Source organism: Oratosquilla oratoria, chromosome 12 (genome assembly GCF_046742065.1).
Source record: "Oratosquilla oratoria isolate Oo_2021 chromosome 12, ASM4674206v1, whole genome shotgun sequence".
NCBI classification, from domain to species: Eukaryota; Metazoa; Arthropoda; class Malacostraca; order Stomatopoda; family Squillidae; genus Oratosquilla; species Oratosquilla oratoria.
In genome coordinates, this window is record NC_134788.1 from 9,563,818 (window position 1) to 9,588,953 (window position 25,136).

The following is a 25,136-nucleotide window of genomic DNA, read 5'->3' on the forward strand; positions in this document are numbered from 1 at the left end:
AAGGGGATACTATAGTAGTGGCGTGTTGCCACAAGTGTATCTGGACCTTTGTATCAAATTCACTACAGAAACAGAAGAAAACAATTATTTACATCTCTCTCTCCACTCCCATTTCTCTTTCTTTATCAATCTCTCTCTCTCTCTCTCTCTCTCTCTCTCTCTCTCTCTCTCTCTCTCTCTCTCTCTCTCTCTCTCTCTCTCTCTCTCTCTCTCTCTCTCTCTCTCTCTCTCTCTCTCTCTCTCTCTCTCTCCCTCTCTCTCTCTCTCCTCTCTCTCTCTCTCTCTCTCTCTCTCTCTCTCTCTCTCTCTCTCTCTCTCTCTCTCTCTCTCTCTCTCTCTCTCTCTCTCTCTCTCTCTATCTCTCTCTCTCGCACACACACACACACACACACACACACACACACACACACACACACACACACACACACACACACACACACACACGACTCGGTGGCGCGGTTGGTAGAGCCCCAGACTGTCAGTACGGTGGTACCGTCGGTACCTGGTTCGAATCCTGCCCAGGGCTGAAATTATTTCAGTATCGCTGCGCTTCGAGTCGTTAGTCCAGCTCTCGTGGGCGGGGAGTTGGTGTGTGTGCGTGTAAGGTCATAGACCCATAGATCGGCCATACGAGCTCTGAGCTCTCTTCCGGGAGGGTAATAGCTGTCGATCACGAGTCCAACACGTGATCCAAAGACCAAGGTGAATCACACACACACACACACACACACACACACACACACACACACACACACACACACACACACACACACACACACACACACACTCCCTCTCCCTTTCTCTTTCTCTCTCTCTCTCTGTCTGTCTGTCTCTCGCTCGGTAGCTCGTTCTCTCTATTTCTCTCTCTGAATGATTCACCGATATCCCCCGTCCTCTATGACTTGCTATTAATCTTGTCTACATTTGCTTTCTGTACCTGCAGGATATTGTTCCTCTAACATATTTTTCTTTTATTTCAGGTCTGCAGAAATCGATTATTCCGCTGACATAAAGGTATGTTCTCCTATTTGTGTGCGTTTGTGTAGGGGTTGATGTTGTTATTGATAATTTTGTTTGATATGAAAAAAAAAATCAACTGGCCTATTCTGCAAGGTAACGTACTACACCGAATTTGCTCTGGCACTGACTGGCTGCTCCTCTGTTCAGCTGAGGGAACGTCACTACGCGGGGGGTGGGTATTGATTTTCTTCTGATTATGAAATTGTGGAAGGACAATCTCTATCACTATTTGACATATGATGATTCAATTTTCTATCGAGTGTAAGTATCACGTGGTAAAGCAATTATATGGTGCATAAGAAATTGTACCAATTCATAAGTAACGCCGTCCGAGCCAAAGTTTTTGTCCGCATCTCATTTTGTGTTTATGCATATCAAACGTACAGTATGTGTGAATGGCAAGAATTTTTTGCGGAAGTATTTTTTCAATTACTGAAAATAGCCTTCACTCAGATGAAAGTAATTGTTGATATTTTAATTGGATGAGTAGGGTTTCAGGGCCTGGAATCTTGCAGCAGCCACAAAACCAGTGGTAGATAACGATCCTTACCTTTTGTAAAAAAAAAAAAAAAAAAAAAAAAAGTAATAATAATAATAATAATAATAATAATAATAATAAAATAAACAAATAAATAAAATAAATAAATAGAAAAATAAAATAAAAAATAAAAAATCTCGCAAATCTGCCATACCATCAAATTTTGATATTCGCACCCTCTACCTTCCTTAAACCCACATTGCTCCTCACCAATTGTTCCCTCTGTTCCTCTCTTGATCCTCTCCGTTAAAACCCTCCCATAAGCCATTCCAACTACGCTCAACAAACTAATCCCTCTAAAACTACTACATTCGCATTTGTCCCTTATCCTGTGTAAGGCGGAACCGTACAAAAACTCCTCCAACACTCCAGTACCCTCTCCTCCCTTAGACACACACTAAATAATCTTACTAGCCAATCCACTATAACTGTACCTTTCCGTAGACAACCACTTTCATACTTGACCGTGTATTGGAAATTGGTATGTTATAACACATTTGTAAAAGTTCACTATAAACACACTATCGGAGAAATAATGACGGAAAATACAGGGAAACTGTATATTTCGACTACTATCTGTAGTCCTCTTCAGCATTCTGCCTTACAACAAAAATTTGATCGACGAACCTTCTGAATTTCATAAACTCGCGCTATTCTTCACCAATTACTTCCTCTGGTTCTCTCCTATTCCTCTCATTTAACATCCTCCTATATGCCTTTCCAATTAGATTCAATAATCTGATCCCTTTGAAACTACTACATTCATATGTCTCCTTTTCCTTTGTAAAGCGGGACTAATTCAAGCACTACTCCAGCTCTCTGGCATGATCCCCTCCCTTAGAGACATATTAAACAACTTCAATAGCCAATCTGCGATAACCTTTCCTCCCTTTCCCAGACACTTCGCATGATATCCATCCAACCCAGGTCCCTTGCCAGTTTTCATAATTTTCAACACACACACTAGGGTATCTAACCACTGCAATGGTATTGAACCATTACTTGGGTATCTACTGCTACTTGGGTATCTACTAATACTTTAGGGGGATTTTGTCACTGTTTCCCATCCGTGTCGGAAAGGCGGCTAAGTGGGACAGAGTGATGGGACTAGGGATCCTGCTCTCTATATGTTCATCCTACGAAAATTCAACGCATAAGAGGGTCTGAGAGGATTCCTTCAACCAAAACTTTAATAACTGAGTCATTAAATGTGCGTAGTTGTGGTACAGATGAGAGTGAAAGGGAAGAGAATGGCGGTTTGTTTGAGAGAAGGAAGTTGGATGTGCCCGCTTTAAGGGGCCTTTCACACTAGGCAACTAGTGACGGCCACTAGTTGCCTACCATTATTTTAAATTGAGCCTTTCACGCTACGTCACTTCGGTTGCCCGGTTGCGCAACAGGCTATGGCTGTTGCCCGCTCCGGTAACATGTGACCGTCACTGGCAGTTGCCGTCACCGACCGTCTCTTTTTCTTGACCAGTAAAGCCAGCAGATGATGAGAAAGGATTCCACAACTCGGTGACAATCACTGGTTGCTTGCAGTTGCCCGAGACTTTAACACTAGACAACTAGTGACCGCCACTAGTGACGGTCACTAGTTGCCTAGTGTGAAAGGGGTTTGAGTGAAACTAAATTGAATTGGAGTGGCGAGTTTGAGTTTGGAAAATTGGTGAGGAGGGTGTCTGGAGTGATGAAGGAATAGGGAGAGAAGGAGTTGCTCTGTTGGTAAGGGATGAGGTAGTAAAGTGTGTGGTGGAATGGAGGTGTCTTCCAGGTTAATGTGGGCGAAAGTGAAGCTGGAGTGTTGATGTGAGTTTTTGTGAATGCATACAATTCTGGTAGTGAGAAAAGTAAAATTGAGGCTCTCTGGATTGAGTGTTTTGGGAGGAATGTGAATGTAGTGGTGTTGGGGGATCTCAATGCTAAAGAACTACATGGGCCAATGGATGGAGTACTGAGGGGTTCTAGATTGGAACGTTAGTGAAAATGTTTTAGAGATGTTTTGAGGCTGGTTTTGTTTAATTTTTATGTAACTGAAAAATTGCTATATTCATAATTATTTTGATGTACAAAAAAAAAAGGCTATGTTTGTAAATTTCCGTCTCTATGCTTCTATTATTCAAATTTATCTTTCAATTTATTTGTATCGTCTGACTGCATTAGTGTTTGCGTGTGATTCACCATGGTCTTGGATCACGTGTGGGGTAATGATCGACAGCGATTTCCCTCCCGGAAGAGCTCAGAGCTCATATATGCCCGATCCATGATTATTGCCGTAACCTTACACGCACACACACACCCAACTCCCCACCCAGGAGAGTTAGAGTAACGACTCGCAGCGCATCGATTTTGAAATAATTTCAGCCCTGGGCGGGATTCGAACTCGGACCGCCGTAGTGTCGACCGCGAACTCTACCACTGCGCCATCGAGAGAGAGAGAGAGAGAGAGAGAGAGAGAGAGAGAGAGAGAGAGAGAGAGAGAGTGTGTGTGTGTGTGTGTGTGTGTGGTGTGTGTGTGCGCGCGTGCGCGTGTATATGTGACCCAAATTACAATCAACTTGTTATATCTTCGTTGACCACGGCAGACTTATCTCAGTTTCCGGTCTTGCTTCGGAGTTCCGTTTAAAGGGGGGGGGGGGTTTTACACGGGTCTAACGGTTCGTCGAACGCGGTTCGACAGACACGTGTTTACAGTGATGTGTGAACGTGTGAACGGGGTATTTGGTTGTCGAACTTCGTTCGACAACCAAATACCCCGTTCACACGTTCACACATCACTTTAAACACGTGTCTGTCGAACCGCGTTCGACGAACCGTTAGATTGTGCAAACCCCGTCTAACTCGCCCGCTAACCCTTCGTTCTGGGCTCTCGACTTCGCCTTCCCGCTGCCCCCGGCTACTCTCCTCTCCTTCCGTATAAACGAGCCATCGCGCTCGCCTCGGCCAGGGTTCTTCCCCTCACAAAGTCAGTCATGTTATAATCCCCGCAGTGATTGACTGCTTCCATGAGAGTCATCCGTTATAGTGGATATTATATACCTACGATTTAATTGCGCCGATTTAGAGTAGCATAAATGAATGTGTCCGTATTCATGTATGTATACGCACACGCATGCACATGACCACGCACACACACACACACACACACACACACACACACACACACACACACACGCGCGCGCGCGCGCGCTCGCGCACAGATATATATATATATATATATATATATATATATTTATATATATCTATATCTATATATATATATTACAGGTGAAAAATGTAATCACACATCTGTCAATAACGTAGAAACCACTGTTGGAGTAGAAAAGACTGGAAACGGGGAATCTATATATTTCGATTGCAAACTGCAATCCTCTTCAGTAGATACAAATAAGAGAGAGGGCGCACTGTTTAAGTAGCACCCTTAACAAAAGAAAGGGGAACATGGGAAGATATCTCTACCCTCTTCTCACTCTGTATGTGAGGTCAGGAGGCAAATGAGCTTTCACTAGGTTGGAGATGAAGAGTCCGGACATTATGTCCGGGGACCATTGCCCCTTTGAAATATTCATGTTGGGCTGAAATTCAATGATCGTAGATTCTACCATCTTTCACATATATATGTGTGTGTGTGTGTGCGTGTGTGTATAGTATACTGTACATATATGTGTATATATATATATATATATATACACACACACACACATATATATATATATATTTATATATGTGTGTGTGTGTGTGTGTGTGCGTGTGTGTGTGTGTGTGTGTGTGTGTGTGTGTGTGTACATATGTGAGTGAAAAAGGTGGTAAGGAAACCCAGGTTCAACCAGGAACCCTAATGTAATCTAACGTTTTGACATTACGTCTTCTTCAGAGTAACAGACGAATACAGAACATCGTAATTTATACCCTCATAGCGGATCATCTTGCCGGACGTCTTATAATGCTGCGGGCTGATTGGTCATCGCTTTTTGCCGAGGACCAGCCTGGCTGTGACCAATGAGAAGTTCTACTCCGTAACCTTAGCTTGAGAACTCGTCTTCTGCCGAGACACTAGCTAGAGAATACCTCTTTTTAAGTTTATTACTTCTTGTGAAGTTTATATCTTCGAATAGTGATAAGTGATTGTGTTGTGTATAAGATAAAGTGTAGTGTTCTAGTAATTTAGAATCAAAACAGTAGTCTGTTTCTGTACTCTAAAGGTAGGAGTAATAGCATAAGGTAAGCAGAGTAAGCTTCGTGAACTTAGTTTATTTAGTGACCGCTTTTGTTTCTTTTGTTGGCTTATATTTTCTCTTTGCTGTTTGTATTACCGAGGGAGGAGCGAAAGGGCTTGTGAAGGTTGTGTGAACCTGGAGGACCGTCTCAGGATGTGTAAGGAGGAGATTCGTCTTCTCAAATGTGCGCTTCGTGAGAAGAGTGAATCCTCCTCACAGCCCAAAGAGCATTCCACCTCTTCCACTTCTGCCACTGCCGTGAGCGAGTGGCGCTCAGTGGGGTCCCGTTTGTCGAGCCTGCGTTCAGTAAGTGGGTGCCCTGCGGAGCAACCGCTGGCTCTAGCCAATCCTTTTGTTCTGGAGGATGAGGTGACCGAAAATCAGGCATTCTTGGTGGTGGGGTACTCCATGGTGGGAGGCTATGACGACATCCTGCAGCGGAAGACTAAACGACGTTGCAAGCTTGTATGTCAACCGGGCCGTGGGATCGCCGATTGTACCCAGACCAGCAGGGAGCAAAGGCGGACAAACACGGTTACGATTGTTCATACGGTAAGTAACGATGTGAGTAGGGTGAGATCAGAGGAACTTGTTTGGAATTACAAGGTCCTCCTTCAGGAGATGAAGGAGCGTGGAAGCCGTCACGTTGTCTGTGGGATCCTTCCGAGGATCTACGCTGGCTCGTGTTGGAAGAGTAGAGCCATAGGGATCAATGAAAGGATATCACGCAAATGGGATATCACTTTCTTGATCCTTGGTATCTCTTTTCCAGGCTTCATGACCTTTATGCTTCTGATAGGATCCACCTTACTCGCAGAGGCAAAGATATTCTTACAAACCTCATTGTGGGAGTTTGTAATGAACTAGTTCCTTTTTTTGGGGTAGAAACTCAAAAGGAGGGGGAAATAGAGTATATTGGGGAAAACACAGTAGGGTATAGCAAAATGTAGAGCAATATATCAGTGTAGGTCAAAATATCATTTTAGGATATAACATCGGTAGAGGAAGAAATATTACATAAGGATGTAATGTAAAAGGACAAAATGTCACGATGGGATGTAATAATAGTAGAGGACAAAATATCACGACGGAATATAATGATAATGGAGGACAAAATATCACGATAGTATGTAATGATCGTGGACAAAATATCACGATGGTATGTAATGATAGTGAACAAAATATCACAGTAGGATATAATGTCGGTGGAAGAAAGAATATAATTTTATGGGATGCCGGACAGAATGTCAATGAACAACGGGTGGCCGGTGTGGAACGCGGTGACGTAGGGGCGCAAGGTATACATAATAGATCGGATGACCTTGAGGGACCAGATGTCCTTGAAGGGGCAAATGTCCATGAGGCATTGAATGCCAATGAAGGACCAAATGTCAACATAGAGCAAGGTGTCAATAAAGAACAAAATTATAATGCAAGGCATGATATTCAAAATCAAAACGTGTCAAAAAGAGTCACGAGTTAAATGCCATGTACTTTAAATGTTCGTAGTATTAGGAACAAATTTCAAGAAGTATAGGCGTATGTCAAAAGCGAAAATCTCAATATGATAGGAATAGCCGAGACATGGATAAATTGTGGAGAGTTTGAAGGTATTGCGGGATTTATACACTTTCATCAGGATAGAAACCACAAGAATGGTGGTGGGGGGGGGAGTGTTCTATTGTATGTTAAAAACAATGTCCATGCTTGTGTTTTAGAGAAAGTGAAACAGGATGCATATGATAGTTTGTGGGTAGAATTAACCCAAACAAATGGACAAAAAATAAATGTAGGTATAATATATAGGCCAAAAACATTATCATTAGCTGACAACAAACTGTTGTTTCAAGAACTGTCTAGTTTCTGCAATCGGGACTTATTAATAATGGCTGATTTTAATTTTACTGACATTGATTGGATGACTCTTGAACATGGCCGTACAGTTAGTCGCTTGATAGATTTTCTCCCTGAAAATTATTTAGTTCAGCATGTAAAAAGCCCACAAGACATGGAAACTTACTCGATCTATTGATCACTAGCCGCGAAAGCATGATAACCAATGTAGAAGTTGGTGAAACTATTGCAAGTAGCGATCACAACTTAGATTCAAAATGCTAATTTTTTTTAGAATAGATACTTGTGTTTCTAAAATATCCAATTTTAGTCAAACTCAGTTCATAGGACTACGTCAGGAGCCTCAGCTTACAGATTGGGAGACAAAATTAAGCGAAAGACCTGTAGATCAGATGTGGAAAATGTTTAAAAATACGCTTACTAAGCTTATTCATACTTACATCCCGTTGAAGGATAGACGCCCCCCCCACCCCCCCCCCAAAAAAAAAAAATCAGGCTCGTCCAAAATGGTTTGACAAATAAACTGAAAAAAGTAGTGCTAAAAAGACAGGCTTATAAGAAATACAATTGCTCGGGTGCACCTAATGACTATCATACTTATGTAATAATACAGAGTGATTTAGAAAAAAAGAAAACAATAAAAAGACGAAAACAATAATATAAAATGAATATCGCTGATAAATCCAAAGAAAATCCCAAGGGATTCCATGGTTACATTAGAGATGAAGAGGTTATTAGGATTCACATTGGCCCACTATTATCTGCTGACGGTCAACTTGAATATTCAAAGGAAGGAATGTGTGATGTTTTAAATAAGTATTTAAATTTCTTTGTTGCCATTTCTACATCTTTGTTGGTGAAAGGAGATGTGACATCTGTATCTGGCTTGATTTTTTTTCATATTTTTTATTATTTTCATATTTGCTAGAGTTGAAACTTGTTTTGGAAAGTGTACGTTGATGATGTTGCACTGTATTGTTCCAACTGTTTCATGGATGGGAAGAGGATTTACTATTTTTTTTTTTTTTTCGTTTTTACAACTCTCCACATTTTTTGTTACCTTATTTCCAATGTATTGTATTTATTTTCCCAGTTCTTTATTTGCAATTGTCTGATTCTTTTAGTGATGTTTATGTTTAAATGTTACAGTTCTTTTTCTTGTTCTGCTAAGTCATTTATGCTTTTAAGCTTGTTCATTTTTTCCTTGATGTTGCTATCTCTTGTGTGGGGGGCTATAATGTTTTTATTTCTATAGCCTTTGGGAACATGTCTTTTGCTTTTCTTCTGGATGGTCACCGCATTATCCAGAGTTCTATCTAAGGATAGGAATTGGTCAATATCAAAGGTCTCTAATATTTTCTCTTTATCATTTGTGTAGTCTTTTCATAGTTAATGAATGGTCTCTTGTATATAGGTTGTATTGGTTGGTGACATGAGGGGTGATTGGTGTAATTTATGTGTTAATGTTGTGGAGTTATTCTAGTATTTTGTGTCCTCTTCGGTCTGCTGTTTGGGTGGTAAGCCAGATTTGGCGATATGAATTCAGATCACCTGCCAGTATGTGGTTTGTTAGGGAGTTGATTGATTGGGGTTGAGGGATGTGGCCCGGGGGGCGGGGGGCAATATTTGTTATGTTGTAAATTGTTTTCTTTATCTGTGCTCCGATTGAGATTATTTCTGTTGTGGTGTTTGTGTTTTCTTCTTCTTTTGTTTTATTGAAAAGGGGGATGTGCTATTGTGCATTAAGTGTTTGCATTAAGAATAAAGTTCACTCGTGGTGCTGTGCTGATTGGGAGTGCCGTTATTTGAATGCATTCCAGGCGGGCGGGGCTGGAGCTGCCATATTCCTCAGTCAAATCGTAAACTGCCTCCTAGTCTGGTGTGACAATTAAGCTGGTCTACTGAAGAATAGCCAGTGTTATGGAAGGCCTTATAAGGTCTCAAAATGTGGGTCAAATATTCTCTTTCTACTAATTGGATTGGATAGTACCTATTAGAAAGTGATCATGTGCGGATTTTTGGACGCCAAATTGTTGTTTCAACGAGTAACACAGAGATTGTTTAAGTGGGCTACAATGTGTTCGTATGTAATCTTTAGATAATTTCGATAACAGCTATGATGATTGATATAGGTAATTAATTTTCCCAGAGTTCCTTCATATCCACATGCACGTAGGTGTGATCTTGGCACTTTGTGCTTCTCCAGAGAAATCCGAGTCTAAGAGATGTATTTATTAGTTGCAAAATAAATGAATTTACAGTTGGAACTGATGCTGAGTTTTAACAAACATCTATAAACCAAGGGCTTTTTCCCCCTTACCAGGGAGGTAGCCAAATCAAAAGGCAAGCACCCACTCCCACCCATTTCACTCCTACCCATTCCACTCCCATCTACCACCCTTTCTTCCCTCTCATCTTAGCTCCTCATGGATGACGGGTCATCCCTGTATCCCTCTCACTGCCCTGGGTCAGAAGCAATGCAGAAAGGCACAGTACATCCACAGCAAGAACGCTTCACCTAATTGGCGACGCTCTCCCCCTCTTCGTCTCTTCATGTAGAAAAAGAGAAGATGGGGAGAAGCCCTTCGAGTTGCGTCAAAATATTATTCATACTGTACATAACCACCCCCTACCCCTTATCCCCCACCCTCTCCCTTTCTTGCATCACAGTATCTTCTATACACAGCCATCTACTCACCGCTATCTCCTACCTTCCCCCTTCCTTGTTCAACAGACATTCCCCTCTTGCTGAATTCCCCTTTCACCACATCCATCCATCTCATCCTCGGTCGTCCCTCCAGGTTCACTCCTTCCACCTCTGCCAGGGAGGTGGAGGGAGTGAACCTCTTTAGATAATCTTTCTTCATTCATTCTTTCCTGTGAAATAAGCGTAAAAACTATACAAGATTATTATTGTGATGACGGAAGGAAATCCCTGTTCATGACATTACATATTGCATTAAACCCAGCCATATAACATCCAGTAATGCAAAAAAAAAAAAGCTTTCGTTTGTGCTTTCTGTAAAGAAATTTTATCAGAATTATCCAAGATTTTTTTTATTATTATACAGTAAATGAACCCAGGCCTTTATCAATTATTATTATTATTATTATCATTATTTCTCAGTTTTATGAAACAATAGACTTTAATTTGAATGTAGCGGTATTTGATACTGAATTTGATCAATTGTTAAGAAGTCTCGAATAAAGTCTTTGTTTCTCTTGATACAATTTTTGTATAATGATTATTCCAAGTATTGGCCGTAGATTTTACGTTAACGATTTTCATAGGATAGCAGCAGATGTCTGATCCTTGGATCAATATCCTGGACGCTTCATTATATGCCGCGTTAACAGTGTTACGAATTTTTCATTTTTAAGATTTTACTATCATGGGTTTTTAAGCATAGAGAAGATGCCAAATCAGGTAACCCGTTGCTGGCAGCTAACCTCAACAGGATGCGATTCCTAAATTCACTATGTCTGCCTCTTTTGGGAGTTGATTGGGATACTTCTTCAGTCGAGGTAGCTTTCAACCTAATTGCCTAGGGGTTGAGTAAAACAGTCTTGCGTAAGTGTGAAATATTAAAAAACGCCAAACTTGTCTTAATTGCGAGTAAAGGACTGACCGTCAAGCCGTTAAGATGGTTACAAAAGAAATACAGCGATCTATTTACCTGTTTGTTAATTATATATATCATCGCCTTTGCAGGAAATTTATTCAATCTATTGACTGAATGACTGGCAGAATTATGTCTTCCTTCTTCCATAGCTGCATTACATCATTGGAGTATATATATAAAATGTATATATATATATATTATATATATATATATACAGTATACATACATATATATATATATAATATATATATATATATATATATATATAATAATATATATATATATATATATATACTATAGGCACCGTACTTCCTCGTGCGTCGGCATGACTTCCATGACAATCTCCAAAAGACTATATTACCACCTTCATAACGGCGCCGTTGAAAAGTATATGGAGGAAAACACAACACCACCCTTACCAGATCAACATTGAACGAGAACACCAGAATCATGTACAAATCACACGACCCCCCTCCGACTCAGGATGGCTCAATCCCTGAACATCTTCACAGAGAAACCATCCATCAACAATCAGCTCATGTCCGCAACTACACTTCCATTCAACCGTCGACTATATAAAACACACCAATAAAGATTTACACTATGATTCATTGATATTTGCTAGTTCTGGGTACGCAGATTTACGGATCACGGCGAACGACGTGTGACTTCTCACCGTGCACGACCAATACGTAAACCCATTTACCCACCACCTATTGTCACTCCCTGTGAATGACTGAGTCTGTTCGAAAGACATCTATGAGAATAAAAGAGGTAAATGGCTTAAAATTCCTTTTGGATTTTTACTTAGCAACCTCACACCTGCCCAGAAACTCGTCATTGAAGGCAAAGAAAAGTTTCAGTACAAGCTCAACAATACCACTGTCGCTGCTGACTTTCTCAAATCATGCATTCAACATGGTCTGTGTGTGTGTGTGTGTTTGCGTGTACACACACACACACACACACACACACACACACACACACACACATATATATATATATATATATATATATATATATATATGCATAGTCCACTAGGAAAAGGAAAAACACACGGAGTCCGAGCGCTTTCGTGATATATTCACATAATCAAGGAGTCCATCTTTCTGTACTCCTTGATAATGTGAATATATCACGAAAGCGCTCGGACTCCGTGTGATTTTCCTTTTCCTAGTGGACTCTGCATATTTGTGATTCGCGTGTGACTTGTGAAATTTGTGATATATATATATATATATATATATATATATAATGTATATATATATATATATATAATGTATATATATATATATATATAATGTATAAAATATGGGAAGCTAATTGGCCGAGCTGGTTAAGGCGTCGTTACTTGTGGCGTAGGTCGAGTTGATGGCGGTTCGAACCCTACCGCGGGCTAGTTGAACAAAGGGCATGGTTTGTTAAATTCCAAGCTACAGTGTCCTCTGCAAGGGACGCCGTCCTAGCCTCTTGATTGGAGGAGTTTGTGACGTTAAACCAAATTAATCATATACATATATATATATATATATATATATATATATATGCAGAAGAAATCACTTGAACGCGTGATACTAGTATGCAGACAAACCACTGGGAAAATGAAAGAGATGAGACCGAGCGCTTTCGTCTATTCAGACATTTTCAAGGTATAGATACATAAAAGAGACAAGTATAAATACTCAGAAGGTTAAGGTGGATCTCTCCCAGTGCCATATTGGCTCAAGTGTCCGGACATTTGGTTTACAATTTTTGTTATGATAAATTCATCCAATTTGTATAATCCTTGACTTAAATTTAAATTATTAACAAATGTATTCTTGATCAGACTGGATTCTATGATGTTTCTATTCAAATAAGAATTACTTTTGACAATTACTTTAGCTTCATTCCAATTGATACAATGGTTAAAATCCCTAAGATGGACAAATAACGCGTTGGACGTTTGACCACTTCTAACGCTATATTTGTGTTGTTTTATTCTAACATTTAATTCCTTTCCAGTCTGACCAATATAGCATTTGTTGCAATCTTTACATGGAATTTTATATACACAGCCTTCCTTATTTTCAGGGGAATTTTTAATCAAAAGACTTTTGACTGTGTTGGAGTTCCTAAAAATGGTTTGGATGTTGAAATTCTTGAGAATATGCGGCAATTTAATGAAGTTGTCATGATACGGAAGAACGAGAAGATATTTAGAATTAAATTTTTCTTTACTTTCTAGCCATTTTTTGAGAAATTTCAATTAGATGATTTGGATACTTTAATTTTAAAGCTATGTCATTTATTCTTGAGAATTCATCATCCAAAAACTCCGGACTACAAATCCGATAAGCACGAAGGTACATTGAAGATAACACAGATGCTTTGGTCCTGTAATGATGAGAAGAGTAAAAATGAACATATGAAAGAACATTGGTGGGTTTCCTATAAACATCAAATTTGAAAGACCTTTCGTTTCTATATATCAATACATCAAGGAAAGGTAATTGATTATTTTGTTCTATTTCCATGGTAAAATTGATTGAAGGGACTAAGGCGTTAAGTTGTGACAAGAAAGTTGACGGGTCAGCATTAACAGACCAAATGCACAAAATATCATCAATGTACCTAAACCAAGTAACATTTTGGGGGAGAATATAAAGATTGCTAAGAATTGGAGAAATCGGATTACCCATTGCCATACCGAAATTCTGTAAATAATAGTTACCGTTAAACACAAAATGAGATTCCAAAACACACAATTTAATTAAATCAATAATGGTGGCAGTAGGCAGTGGTAAATCAAATTTCTCCAATTCTTCTTCTAGATGCACTAATAAATCAAAAACCGGAACACGGGTGAATAACGAAGTGATATCATAACTAATAAGAGAAAAATCATAGTTAATATTGAGGTTATTAAGTTTGTTAACTAACTCTACATTGTTGTGTATGTGGCTGTGGGAAATTGTCCCTACTAGAGGGCTCAAAACGGACACAAGCCACTTGGACAAATTGGTACAATTTGTCCAAGTGGCTTGGGAACATGTAATGGGTCTCACAGGGTTGTTCGGTTTGTGAGTTTTAATCAACCCATACATGTATGGAAGTGATGGTGATTTCGAGGAGAGCTGCTTGATCAAAATGTCATGTCCTTTTAAAATGCTTTTTAACTTAGTGTTGAAATTCTTATTGACAACATCTAAAGGATTTTTCTTTAATTTAGTGTACGTATTTTTGTCATCTAAGAGGTCATCCATTTTGTCAATATAATCCTTTTTGTTCATAATGACAACACTATTACTTTTATCAGCTTTAGTCACATGTAATTCATCATCCTTTTTCAATTTGTCGTAAGCCATGAGAAAACGTTTGGGGCATGTAGGTTGGTTGGTTGATGACATGGAACTATAAACCAAACCTTTACTGATGTTAATGTCTTCAATGGGCACATTTCCAAACTTCTCAAGATTACAAAAACCTTGCGCAACGCTCACACTGTCCAACTGTTTGGAAACGGCAAAACTATGACTATACCCCAGGGCACATTTAGCATCTTCACTTAATTGTTTATTTGATAAATTTATCACAAAATTAGTGTTGGCATTTTTGGTCCACTCACTTTCCTTGATTAAATTATCAAGTTTCTTATCTAATTTGATTGTCAGAGTGTGGCACACTAACCTCATTTTGCCATAGCAATAATCTAACAAACTCACTTTCCATTCCAAAGGGATCGCCCGGTCAAACTCACGTCTTTTCTTCCCATACACTTTGAATAACTCGTGCACTTCAATTTTAGTAATATCAATATGTTTTTGAAGAATTATTCTTTGAAAATCTTCAAAGGGTCGATTGCACAAACTGGATAGTCTTTTGTTGAGTATAGATTTAGGAATCACTTGTTCTTCAAAACATCTTCTGAGAAACTTCAGGCGAAGTTTTGACTTGTGGGCCTTGGAGAGAGACGCACAAACTTCTTTGACGAAAGGAGAAAGTCCAGGGCAGTAAGTGATAAAGTCACGGTAGAGGCGCGTGGTATCCATAATTGCAGAAGAAATCACTTGAACGCGTGATACTAGTATGCAGACAAACCACTGGGAAAATGAAAGAGATGAGACCGAGCGCTTTCGTCTATTCAGACATTTTCAAGGTATAGATACATAAAAGAGACAAGTATAAATACTCAGAAGGTTAAGGTGGATCTCTCCCAGTGCCATATTGGCTCAAGTGTCCGGACATTTGGTTTACAATTTTTGTTATGATAAATTCATCCAATTTGTATAATCCTTGACTTAAATTTAAATTATTAACAAATGTATTCTTGATCAGACTGGATTCTATGATGTTTCTATTCAAATAAGAATTACTTTTGACAATTACTTTAGCTTCATTCCAATTGATACAATGGTTAAAATCCCTAAGATGGACAAATAACGCGTTGGACGTTGGACGTTACAAGAATACATTTGTTAATAATTTAAATTTAAGACTGCGAATGTCGAAGTAAACCTTGGAACTTTCAAATGCAGTGGTATTTGTATAAAGAAAGGGACCTCAGCTGAGACCAAGGTCGTCACATTTTCCCCCCTGTGTGCTCGGATTTCCACGGTAAATAGTCGAAGTCCCCGGTTCTTGTTCATGGTGGTGATGCTGGATTCGAACGCGGGTCCGCGCCGTGTAAGGCGCGATCGAAACTGAGCTGCAAGTTAAATCATCATCGGCGAGGTGGTGGTGACGGTTGTGGTTGGGGTGGTGATGGTGGTAGTGCTGGTGGTGATAATGGTGGTGTTGGTGGTTGTTGGGCTAATAATAGTGGTGGTGGGGTTTGTGGTTGTAGTGTTGTGGTGGTGATGGTGTGTGTTCTTTACTGTACATCAGAGACTCTTAGGAATTTGTCGCTTGTACGTTCCGGAGAGCTAAAAGAATAACGTGATATTCAAGGTTCTTTAGCGGTATCTGACGACAATGGTACCCTACTTAGGAAATCCGTTCTTTTTAAGATAATGAACTGGATTACAGGATATTAGGGTGAATTCTCTCATGGAATAGACCAAACAACGCACATATAATTGTAATTGTAAATTACATTTTAGACATCCACGATAATTTGCCTATTTTAATTATACTGAGTTGAAAACAGGAGTTAGATTACTCAGATATGATATAAACGCCCATCACTTGAGATAGTAGTAGTAATAGGGGGAAGAGGAGGAGGAAAAGGAGGAGAAGGAAGAACATAAGAATGAAGGAGACTGCAAGAGACCACAAGGCCTACACTAGGCAGCTCCATATCCATCACCACCTGTCATCCCCATCCATAAAGTTGTCTAACCGTTTCTTAAAATAACTGATAGTTTCAGCGCTTACTACATGGTTACTAAGTTTATTCCATTCGTTGACCACCCTATTAGTAAACCAATTCTTGCCTATTTCCTTCTTAAATCTAAATTTGTCCAGTTTAAATCCATTACTGCGAGTCCTGCCCTGTTGTTTTAATATGATGACCTTGTTTTCATCACCCTTGTTAAAGCATTTGATCCACTTGAACACCTCTATTAGATCACCCCGCACTCTGCGTCTTTCGAGAAAGTGTAAGTTAAGGTGCCTAAGCCTCTCCTCGTAAGGCAAATTTCTGAGTCCATGTATCATTTTGGTCATTCTTCTCCGAACTGATTCTAGTGAATTTATGGAAAGACGTAGAGTGCGGGGTGATCAATAGAGGTGTTCAAGTGGATTAAAGGCTTTAGTAAGGGTGATGCAAACAAGGTCATCTTATTAAAATAGCAGGGCAGGACTCGCAGTAATGGTTATAAACTGGACAAATTTAGATTTAAGAAGGAAATGTGCAAGAATTGGTTTACTAATAGGGTGGTCGACGAATGGAATAGACTTGTTAACCATGTAGTAAGCGCTGAAACTATCATTTGTTTTAAGAAACGATTAGACAACTTTATGGATGGGGATGACAGATGGTGATGGATACGGAGCTGCCTAGTGTAGGCCTTATGGTCTCTTGCAGTCTCCTTCATTCTTATGTTCTTATGTTCTATAGGACGGAGAAGAAGAGAAATGACGTTCCATAACAACCATCTGTTCTGAGTGGTTCTTTCCCTATCGTTCTGGTTGGTGTACTTTATTCACGTGTGTGTGGTCACTTATGTAACGGTGGCGTCCATGTCCTTTAGAAATTTTGTCTTTCTCAATTTGTTATCCTGACCTCTTTAGTCCCCCAAATCCCTAATCAAGTGATCTTTTCTGTCAATGTAGTATTTGTGTGCGTGTGTGTATGTGTCTGAGAGAGAGAGAGAGAGAGAGAGAGAGAGAGAGAGAGAGAGAGAGAGAGAATGAATGAGTGAGGGAGTGAACTGGGCGATATCATTCCTCTAGCTGCCTAGCCGAAGGGGAAAGGAAGCAAAATAAGCCCAAACAAAGTAGAGGTTTGATCTTAAGATCAAACCTCTCATGACTGATCCTGAAATGTCTGCATTTCATCCTTATGTTCAGCCTGGGTGCTGACAGGGTATTTCATTCAGCCAAGGGAAACCCCTGTAGAATAGACGTCAAAGAGGTAAATTGGACAAAGCTATCTGGTCTTACTCAGAATAAAGTACGTCACCGTGGCGAGGAGGAGGAGGAGGAGAAAGAGGAGGTTGTGGATTTCGTTCCTTTAGTCTGGCTACAGCTGCGACCAGTTTCACTCAGTTTCTCTTACTTTCACTCAGTTCCACTCACTACTCCCTTTGCAGCTTTAATACTATTTGACGGTGAACAGTTTTATTTGGGTGAGTTAAGTAAGACCTAGGAACCTGAATCAATCGAGACTATTTTGTTCCGAGCCTGTCCCCGTTTTGGCTAAATAATAGTCTTCTATTGTTGGTCAGAATAGAATTGTAGCAGACGTTATTGCCTCATCATGACGTGCCATGGTCTTCCTGCAAGGCAAGTCCAAGTCGCCGATGGCCTGTGGGTTTGAACGCGGGTGGGTCCGCATCGCGAGAAGCTCGATCAAAGCCAACCTGCTAATCAGTGCAATACTGTGAAGTCGGGGCTGGGATGAGTGAGCCTTTTTTTCACAAGCGAACAAGAAATGGCTTCGTCGAGGCTTTGGCGTGGCGCGAAAGCTACAAGTATTACTTCGGGTGCCATTAACGTTATTCCAGTGCCTTTGGTGGATTATGCTCTTGTTCTAGTTAATGCCAAGCGATTTTGTTCACCCGAAGAACTGAGCAACGTCCAGTACAACCTGGTTCCTCTTGCAGTATTCTTACGTAGATATACATACACACTGAATGGTTCCCAATGATCAATTAATATCTTTTTCAACCACAAATCAATTTTAATTCCATGCCATCGCAATCGAGACTGAGAGTCGCTCGAAGGAGGCATCCGTTGGAAATTGAAACGTGGACGAGCCGAGGATTCAATTTCCAACGGATGCCTCCTTCGAGCGACTCTGTCTCGATTGCGATGGCATGGAATTAAAAGTGATTTGTGGTTGAAAAAGATATTACGTAGATATATCTATACTTTCAGCACGACATCCCGCCCACCAAAGCTTGATAAAATCGTCTAGCCTCAACCAAAACAAAATATGCAAATTGTATCGGCGTAGCGGAGGAGTATGTCGTACAAAGTGTCATACTCAAGACTATCAACTAGTTTTCGCTGACCCAAAATTGACACAAAGGAGAATTTACTCAAAAGGGTAAAAGAAAGAAAGAAAAAATCGTGGTATATCGATAATAACCAGTCAGAAATATATAGTAAAATAATATGAGGTCCGACATTCAAAGATACCACGCTCAGATATAACTCCGATGACAAGATGTCTTGTCATTTGGTCAAATAAAACAAAAAATCATAAAACACCAAACTGTTTGACACAAACACCAGAAAAATATGACGTCAGTCCTCGCACGAAGCGAGGACTGACGTCATATTTTTCTGGTGTTTGTGTCAAACAGTTTGGTGTTTTATGATTTTTTGTTTTATTTGACCAAATGACAAGACATCTTGTCATCGGAGTTGAATGGGTTAAGACTAGAATATTATATCAGATGTGGAGGTCCCCCCTCGCTCCCAGGAAGCTACAGTATAATGATTAATTAGAGTGCTTGTGTGCGCGCGCACATACTTTCGGTCTAAGAGCATCCTGGTGAATATAAATTCTTCAGGAGAGGAGAGTTCCCTCCCCTAGCCGCCGAATAAAGTCGTCTGGTATTAGCCAGAATGAAATCTTTGAATGTCAAATATAACCTAACACCAAGAGATGGTTTATTTTCGTATGTGACATGTTTATTTGTTAGGGTTTGTAGTTAGCATTAAAGATGATCTCATCCTGACATATTTTTATTCTAGATGATATAGTAATTTCGTTCGGCCGAGTAAATTGCTTGTTGGCAGACGGGAAACGTATGCAAACAGTAGAATACCTCTGGACGGATGGACTTCCATTTTAAACTTTATAAGATAGTTTTGCTACAGATACGTAATACCGTCTGGCGATTATATATACATACATATCTGTCTTTCTATACACACACATACACACACTCTCACTCACACACACATCCCTGGGCGGGATTCGAACCCAGACGGTGGTCCGAATTCGAATCCCGCCCAGGGCTGAAACGATTTCAGTATCGCTACGCTGCGAGTCGTTACTCCAACTCTCGTGGGAGTGTGCGTGTAAGGTCACAGCATTACCCATAGATCAGCCATATATGAGCTTGGGAAGTATGATCACATATTAATAGAGTTTATATTAAAGTAGGAAATATATATAGAGGGAATCGAGAAATACAATAAAGGAAGACTTATGTATAATAAAACGGACTTTGGTAAACTTAAGATTTTTTTTTTTTTTTCAAAATGCGAGTTGGGAAAAATTCTACAATGACGAGACAAAGTGGAAGAAAAATGGACGATTTCGATGTGAAATTATAATGAAGGAATGGATAAATACCTACCAATACAGAAACAGGAAAATATATATATATCAGGTGCTGGTATAATAGGAGGTGCAGTGCAGTGAGGCAAAAGATAAAAGAGATAAAGCTTGGAAAAAATGAAAAAAGAAAAAAAAAAGTTAAGAAATAAATGAAAAGTGGCAAATATATATTACCCATTATACTCCGATGACGTCATATTTTTTCTGGTGTTTGATCAAACATTTTGGTGTTTTATGATTTTTTGTTTTATTTGACCAAATGACAAGAATCTTGTCATCGGAGTTTAATGGGTTAATTAATCAAAGGAATATGTAAAAGTGCACAGAGAGGAAAAAAGAAACAATGAAAAAGACATAACAGAAAAATGCAAAGATCAACCAAAGCTATTTTATAGATATGTGAATGTTAAACTCAAAGCAAACAGGAAATGGTTAGACTACGTCATGGAAATATAGAATACACAGAAGATTTAGAAATGGCTGAAATCATAAACAATCAGTTCAAGTCGGTTTTCACTATAGAAAATCATTTGGATGGAGTGAAGTGGGATCCCCCACCCCCACCCCACACCCCATAATGGATCACATTAAACTCCGATGACAAGATTCTTGTCATTTGGTCAAATAAAAAAAATCATAAAACACCAAAATGTTTGATCAAACACCAGAAAAATATGACGTCAGTCCTCGCTTCGCTCGCGAAGCGAGGACAGGACGTCATATTTTTCTGGTGTTTGATCAAACATTTTGGTGTTTTATGATTTTTTGTTTTATTTGACCAAATGACAAGAATCTTGTCATCGGAGTCTAATGGGTTAACAAATTTTGACGTCAGGAAATCACACGGCCCAGGAGGAAGTGCATATTGGATACTAAAAGAATGTAAAGAAGAACTAATGGACAAAATATATATAATAAGTTTGTTATTTGTTATTTACATTATTATGGTTTTTATTTATTTTTCTATTATTATTATGATTTTTTTCGCATCCGACTTAGATATGGACCAAAAGGTCTCCTGTCGGCATGCTCCGCCTTTGTAATCCTTTGTAATCCTTTGTTATTCACTCAAAGAAGAAAAAATACCAATAGACTGGAAAAATGCCAACACTGTACCAATATATAAAGGAGGAAACAAGGAATACTCAGCAAATTACAGACCGGTTTCCCAAAATTTGTGAAAAAGTTATTAAGAAGAGATGGATAAAACATCTGGAAGAAAACAATATACTAAACCCGAGACAATTTGAATTTAGACAGGGAAGATCATGTGCCACAAATTATATTTGTTTCTACTCAAGACTAATAGATATCATACAAGATAGGGGTGGATGGGCTGGTTGTGCTTTCTTAGACTTACAAAAAGCCTTCGACAAAGTACTACATAAGAAATATTAAGAAAACTGGAAAACATAGGAGGGATACAAGGCAAATTACAGAACTGGATAAAGGATTTCTTGCATGGAAAGAAAATGAGGGTAGTGCTCAGAGAAAAGAGTTCAACTTGGGAAGAGGTGATTAGTGGAGTTACACAGGGATCAGTATTAGCTCCGATAATGTATGTGAATGACATGGATGAAGATGTGGAATGTTGCATGAAATCATTTGCAGATGTCGCAAAATTGCTGAGGAAAGTAAATACAGAAAATGATTGTGAATCGCTGCAGAGAGATCTAAACAAGGTTTGGAAATAGTGTCAGAAGTGGGAAGTGGACTTCAACATCAAGAACTGTAGCACAATGGAATTTGGAAAAAATAAAAAAAAGAATGTCAGGACAATATAAAATCGGTGCAAAGGAAGTAAAGAAAGTACCATACATATACCAAAGACTTTCCCTCTTGAAAGGGAGGTAGCAAAAAAAAAAAAAAAAAAAAAAAAAAAAAGATCACTCCCACCCATTTCATCCCCAACATACTCCACTCCCCTTCACCCTCCTCCCTCCCTCTTATCCTGGCACTTCCTGGATGACGGGTCATCCCTGCATCTCGCACACTGCCCTGGGTCAGAAGCAGTGTCACAAGACACAGCACATCCACAGCAAGGCCGCTTCATTGAATTGGCGACCCCCCCCCTCTCCGTCCCCCATGCAGAAAAGGAGAAGACGGGGAGAAATCCCTTTGGGCTGCGTCAATTTATTTCTCACACCTACTCCCTCACCCCCTCCATCCCCCATCCACTCCCCCTCATGCATCACAGCATAATCCATACAAAGGATTACAAAGGATTACAAAGGCGGAGCATGCCGACAGGAGACCTTTTGGTCCATATCTAGGTCGGATGCGAAAAAAATCATAATGATAAACAAATGAATTAATAAATAAAAACAATAATAATGTAAATAATAAATAAAATAAATGCATAGGTATAGTTAGATAATAAACAGGTAAATAATAAATGATAATAAATCGACATTAATAATAAATGAGAATCAAACAAATAATAATAAACTGACAAATGATAACAAAACAAATAAACAAATGGTATAAAATAAATTATAGTCATTACAGCATCTTGCTTAGGTGTTTATCTAAATGATTCTTATAGCTTCGAACTGAACCACCATTCTCCATTCATCCTTATGTTCTGTCCTCTCCCGCCCTTCCTTAACCCATTAAACTCCGATGACAAGATCCTTGTCATTTGGTCAAATAGAAAAAAAAAAGAAAAAAAAATCATAAAGCACCAAAATGTTTGATCAAACATTTTGGTGTTTTATGATTTTTTGTTTTATTTGACCAAATGACAAGAATCTTGTCATCGGAGTTTAATGGGTTAATAGACATTCCCTTCTTTCCCAATGCCCCATTTTACCCCATCCATCCATCTCATCCTAGGAAAGTGGGATTCGAAAAAGACCTGGGAGTAATCATCACAAATAACATGTCTACTGATAAACAGACAAACAAAATTGTCAGAGAATCCTACAACTTGCTAAGATCAATAAAGGTGGCTTTTGCCTACTTGGACGAAGAAATGGTGAAGAAAATACTAGTCACACTGATAAGGCCTTGACTGGAGTATGCTGCGACACTATGGTCACCCAGTACCAAAAAGAATATAAAGAAAATTGAAAGAATCCAGAGAGCAACAACAAAGATGGCCCCAACTCTTTCAAAACTGTCATATGAGTAGAGATTGTCAAAAATGAAATTGCCGACTCTGGAACAAAGAAGAGAAAGCGGGGACTTGCCAATGATGAATAGAATCATGAAAGGCGTAGAAGTCCTTGATAGAGAGGACTTACTAAATTGGGATAAGAGAATTACAAGGGGGCATGAAAAGAAACTAAAAAAAAAAGACAGCTATAGAAGAGATCTGAAAAAAAGTTTCCCACACAGAGTGGTGGATGCCTGGAACAAACTGGACGAAACAATAGTGTGCGCAATAACTATACACGATTTTAAGATCAAACTAGACACTGCGAAATACAAAGACGGGACACCATGAGTGTAGCTCCCCTTTGCGTAAGGTAGAACTAGGTAAATATTGGGTAAACACACACACCTCTCATGGCGCTGTGGTTAGAGCTCTGGCCTGCCACTACGGAGGTCCGGGTTCGATCCTCGCCCGGGGCTGAAATAATATCAGTATCGCAGCGCTGAGGGGTGTTACTCCAACTCTCGTGGGCGGGGAGTTGGGTGTGTGTGTGTGTGCAAGGTCATAGCATTACCCATAGATCGGACCTACGAGCTCTGAGCTCTCCTCCAGGAGGGAAATAGCTGTCGATCACGAGTCCAACACGTGATCCAAAAGACCAAGTGAATACACACACACACACACACACACACACACACACACACACACATATATATATATATATATATATATATATATATATATATGTATATATATATATATATATATATATATATATATATATTGAATGCAGTTTGATAAAATCTAGTAAAGGGATAAATATAAATAGACATCAAGGTCTCTCTCTTTCTCTATCTATCTATCTATATCTATCTGTCTCGATCTGTGTGAGTGTGTGTTTGTGTTTTTTTGTGTGTGTATGTGTGTGTGTGTCTTTCTGTTTCTCTGTTTCGCTCTCGCTCTGTTTTTGTCTCTCATTCTATTTCTCTCTATCTCTCTATCTATCCGCCTCGATCTGTGTGAGTGTGTTTGTGTTTGTGTGTGTGTATGTGTGTATGTGTGTCTTTCTGTTTCTCTGTTTTTGACTCTCTATCTCTATCTATCTATATATGTAATATATATATATATACATATATATATATATATATATATATATATATATATATATATATATACATACACACACACACATCCCGCCTCCCAAACTCCGTCTCAACCCACCTTCTTTCTCTCCCTCTCCCTTTCTGTATCTCTCCCACTCTCTCTTTCTCTCTATTTCTTCCTCTCTCTCTCTCTCTCTCTCTCTCTCTCTCTCTCTCTCTCTCTCTCTCTCTCTCTCTCTCTCTCTCTTTCTCTCTCTCTCTCTCTCAACTCCCAGTAATTTCTATTTATCACATAAAAAGAGCTGGCAATTCCCTTCTCGTTCTTCTTCTACTCCTTTTCCTCCTCTTCCTCCTACTTATCATCCATTAATTGAAAAAGAAACCACCCTATGCCCGCACGCACCACTGCGGGTTAACGTTTATATCCGAAGAAATGAGAGGCCCAAGGACCGTTGCCGGCTACAGGGGATACGCGGATTTCTAGTCAACGTACCCAGAAGAAAATGACTGATGAACTGTGATTGTAACTGGGTTGCTGTATTCACATAACCAAATGGACAGTACAATTCCCGTTTTAGCCCATCAACCTCCGATGACAAGATTCTTGTCATTTGGTCAAATAAAACAAAAAATCATAAAACACCAAAATGTTTGATCAAACATTTTGGTGTTTTATGATTTTTTGTTTTATTTGACCAAATGACAAGAATCTTGTCATCGGAGTTTGATGGGTTAAGAGAGAACAT

General features: G+C 39.3%; 1 protein-coding gene across 1 annotated transcript in view; it reads left to right on the forward strand.

Annotated features, from left to right (window-relative positions):
* Nucleotides 1–975: 975 nt before the first annotated feature.
* Nucleotides 976–25,136, forward strand: part of LOC143030947 (COMM domain-containing protein 4) — a 311,481-nt gene continuing 287,320 nt past the window's right edge. The window contains exon 1 of the mRNA XM_076194242.1: nt 976–1,014. The gene's annotated coding sequence lies outside the window, so the exon portion shown is untranslated. The remainder of the gene's footprint in view (nt 1,015–25,136) is intronic.